Source organism: Oncorhynchus gorbuscha, unplaced genomic scaffold (genome assembly GCF_021184085.1).
Source record: "Oncorhynchus gorbuscha isolate QuinsamMale2020 ecotype Even-year unplaced genomic scaffold, OgorEven_v1.0 Un_scaffold_17742, whole genome shotgun sequence".
NCBI classification, from domain to species: domain Eukaryota; kingdom Metazoa; phylum Chordata; class Actinopteri; order Salmoniformes; family Salmonidae; genus Oncorhynchus; species Oncorhynchus gorbuscha.
Window position 1 is genome coordinate 1 of NW_025759306.1, and position 4,547 is coordinate 4,547.

The 4,547-nt window shown below is 45.8% G+C and overlaps 1 pseudogene; it reads right to left on the reverse strand.

The window, feature by feature from the left end:
* Nucleotides 1-1,829: 1,829 nt before the first annotated feature.
* LOC124030893 lies at nt 1,830-2,850 on the reverse strand (annotated as a pseudogene).
* Nucleotides 2,851-4,547: the final 1,697 nt, after the last annotated feature.

Below are 4,547 nucleotides of genomic sequence, written 5' to 3' on the forward strand. Positions count from 1 at the left end.
GCTTAAACACATGTTAAGTAGGGGGCCGCTTAAAACATGTTAAGGAGGGGACCGCTTAAAAACATGTAAGTAGGGGACCGCTTAAAACACGTTTAAGGAGGGAACACTTAAAACACATGTAAGGAGGGGACGCCTAGAAACACGTTTAAGTAGGGGACCGCTTAAAACACAGTTTGAGGAGGGACCGCTTAAAACTCACGTTGAGGGACCGCTTAAACTACGTTTAAGGAGGGGATTCGCTTAAAACATGTAAGTAGGGGACAGCTTAAAACATGTAAGTAGGGGACCGCTTAAAACACGTTTAGAGTGGACCGCTTAAAACATGTAAGTAGGGGACCGCTTAAAACACGTAAGTAGGGGACCGCTTAAAACATGTAAGGAGGGGACCGCTTAAAACATGTAAGTAGGGGACCGCTTAAAACACGTTTAAGGAGTGGACCGCTTAAAACATGTAAGTAGGGGACCGCTTAAAACATGTAAGGAGGGGACCGCTTAAAACATGTAAGGAGGGGACCGCTTAAAACATGTAAGTAGGGGACCGCTTAAAACATGGAAGGAGGGGACCGCTTAAAACACATAACTAGAGGACCGCTTAAAACATGTAACTAGGGGACCGCTTAAAACATGTTTAAGTAGGGGACCGCTTAAAACACATTTAAGGAGGGGACCGCTTAAAACATGTAAGTAGGGGACCGCTTAAAACATGTAAGTAGGGGACCGCTTAAAACACATTTAAGGAGGGGACCGCTTAAAACATGTAAGTAGGGGACCGCTTAAAACATGTAAGGAGGGGCCAGCTTAAAACACGTTTGAGGGACCGCTTAAAACATGTTTAAGGAGGGGACCGCTTAAAACACGTGTAAGGAGAGGACCGCTTAAAACACGTGTAAGGAGAGGACCGCTTAAAACACGTAAGGAGAGGACCGTTTAAAACACATGTAAGGAGGGGACCGCTTAAAACACGAAAGGAGGGGACCGCTTAAAACACGTAAGGAGAGGACCGTTTAAAACACGAGGACCGCTAAAACATATGTAAGGAGGGGACCGCTAAAACATGAAAGGACCGCTTTAAACACGTAAGGAGAGGGGACCGCTAAAACATGAAAGGAGGGGACAGCTTAAACATGAAAGGAGAGGACCGCTTAAAACACGGGAAGGAGAGGACCGTTTAAAACACGTGTAAGGAGAGGACCGTTTAAAACACGAAAGGAGAGGGACCGCTTAAAACACGTGTAAGGAGAGGACCATTTAAAACACATGTAAGGAGAGGACCGTTTAAAACACGAAAGGAGGGGGACCCGCTTAAAAACAATGAAGGAGGGGACCGCTTAAAACACGTGTAAGGAGAGGACCGTTTAAAACACATGTAAAGGAGAGGACCGTTTAAAACACTGAAGGAGGGGACAGCAAAACACGTAAGGAGGGACCGCTTAAAACACGTAAGGAGGGGACTGCTTAAAACACGTTTGAGGGGACCGCTTAAAACATGTTTAAGGAGGGGACCGCTTAAAACACGTGTAAGGAGAGGACCGCTTAAAACACGTGTAAGGAGAGGACCGCTTAAAAAACGTAAGGAGAGGGACCGTTTAAACACACGAAAGGAGAGGACCGCTTAAAACACGAAAGGAGAGGACCGCTTAAAACACGAAAGGAGAGGACCGCTTAAAACACGAAAGGAGAGGACCGCTTAAACATGTTGGTCAACTGCATTCATGTTCATTCATTCACATTTCTCAATTGTCTTGTTACACATTTATTTTTCTGAAGTGTTTAGTCTGTGTTTTTGGAGACTAATATTGACATATCCACACACACACACACACACTGACCCTTGGGGGCGGCTGAGAAACAGAAGGCATCAGAACGGTGGAGGTGGCGGTGGCGTTGTCCATAACTACGGAGACCAGGGGGCTAAGTCCACGCCCCACAGGGCTCCAGCGGTGTGGTGATTGGGTACTGAGCCGTCCCATCCGCCAACCATCCGGCGTTGCACCAGTCGAGCCCCTCCTCCCAGGCGACAAAGAGCTGGTCAAAGGTGGCCAGGGTCGAATCCTGCTCCTCACAAGCACGCTGGGCCCCCAGGAAGTTGAAATGGTATCGGCCCTTCTGGGAGTGGTAGGGAAATACCACTCCTATAATGGGGAAAACGTTTTTAATGTTCTATAGGGGTTAAACTGCTATAGGGGATAAATTCACCAACTGTCCTTGCAGTGACAAATGCCAGTATAGACACTTGTAAGGACAATATGTTCAAGGTCATTTCAAAAACAGATTGAACAGAGTGGACTGTGTTCTGTTCAGAGCTGAGGGAGCTGTCTCGACACATACACATACACATACACACACACACACACACACACACACACACACACACACACACACACACACACACACACACACACACACACACACACACACACACACACACACACACACACAACGCACACACACAACACACACACAGACACACACCTCGCAGCTCCAGCTCCACCGTCACGCTTTCGTCCCTCCAGTCCGTCGATGACCTCACAGCGGTAGCGGCCTGTGTCGTTCAGGTGCAGCTCCTTGATCACCAGCGACATGTCCCCTGGAGCAGCCCGACGCAGGCGCACCCTCCCTGGAAGCTGCCGTAGCTACGGTGACGGTTGCCCATGGCGACCATCACGCCGGTCTCACGGGTGGTCTTGCCGGCGCCGTTGGTGGGCAGCCAAGACCATTTGACCCGGGTCCGACGGGGCCGTTGATCTCGGGTTCGTAGCGGTAGTGACAGGGCAGGGTAACATTACTACCCCTGGCCGCCGACACGAGGCCTGGGGGACTCCACATGGAGACGCACCCCGTTGAAATAGACTGGAGAAGACACAGTAGAGACAAGGACACAGGATAGACCTGAGTTATACAGTAGAAACAGGATAGATAAGAGTTATACAGTAGAAACAGGATAAATAACAGTTATACAGTAGAAACAGGATAAGAGTTATACAGTAGAAACAGGACAAGAGTTATAGGGTAGAAACAGGATAAAGAGTTATACAGTAGAAACAGGATAAGAGTTATACAGTAGAAACAGGATAAAGAGTTATACAGTAGAAACAGGATAAATAACAGTTATACAGTAGAAACAGGATAAGAGTTATACAGTAGAAACAGGATAAGAGTTATACAGTAGAAACAGGATAAGAGTTATACAGTAGAAACAGGATAAGAGTTATACAGTAGAAACAGGATAAGAGTTATACAGTAGAAACAGGATAAGAGTTATACAGTAGAAAAAGGATAAGACTTATACAGTAGAAACAGGATAAGAGTTATACAGTAGAAACAGGATAACAGTTATACAGTAGAAACATGATGAGAGTTATATCATACAGTAGAAACAGGATAAGAGTTATACAGTAGAAACATGATGAGAGTTATATCATACAGTAGATAGTGTATAGGGGACCAAGTATTTTTCCTGACCATGTGATTAGACTAGAGCCCCAAATACACCTGAGTCTACCTCCAGAATATTTGGGTTTTACCAGGTTACCAGACCCCATATGGAGCCCTTGTGAATGCTGTGCAGGTTTATGTACATACAGTGCTTTCAGTAAGTATTCATACCCCTTGACTTATTCCACATTTTGCTACATTACAGTCGGAATTCAAAATGGATTACATGGGGGGATATCTAATTTTACATAAGTACTCACACCCCTTAGTCAATACATGCTAGAATCATATTTGGCAATGATTACAGCTGTGAGTCTTTCTGGGTAAGTCTCTAAGAGCTGTGAGTCTTTCTGGGTAAGTCTCTAAGAGCTGTAAGTCTTTCTGGGTAAGTCTCTAAGAGCTGTGAGTCTTTCTGGGTAAGTCTCTAGGAGCTGTGAGTCTTTCTGGGTAAGTCTCTAAGAGCTGTGAGTCTTTCTGGGTAAGTCTCTAAGAGCTGTGAGTCTTTCTGGGTAAGTCTCTAAGAGCTGTGAGTCTTTCTGGGTAAGTCTCTAAGAGCTGTGAGTCTTTCTGGGTAAGTCTCTAAGAGCTGTGAGTCTTTCTGGGTAAGTCTCTAAGAGCTGTGAGTCTTTCTGGGTAAGTCTCTAAGAGCTGTGAGTCTTTCTGGGTAAGTCTCTAAGAGCTGTGAGTCTTTCTGGGTAAGTCTCTAAGAGCTGTGAGTCTTTCTGGGTAAGTCTCTAAGAGCTGTGAGTCTTTCTGGGTAAGTCTCTAAGAGCTGTGAGTCTTTCTGGGTAAGTCTCTAAGAGCTGTGAGTCTTTCTGGGTAAGTCTCTAGGAGCTGTGAGTCTTTCTGGAGGTAAGTCTCTAAGAGCTGTGAGTCTTTCTGGGTAAGTCTCTAAGAGCTGTGAGTCTTTCTGGGTAAGTCTCTAAGAGCTGTGAGTCTTTCTGGGTAAGTCTCTAAGAGCTGTGAGTCTTTCTGGGTAAGTCTCTAAGAGCTGTGAGTCTTTCTGGGTAAGTCTCTAAGAGCTGTGAGTCTTTCTGGGTAAGTCTCTAAGAGCTGTGAGTCTTTCTGGGTAAGTCTCTAAGAGCTGTGAGTCTTTCTGGGTAAGTCTCTAA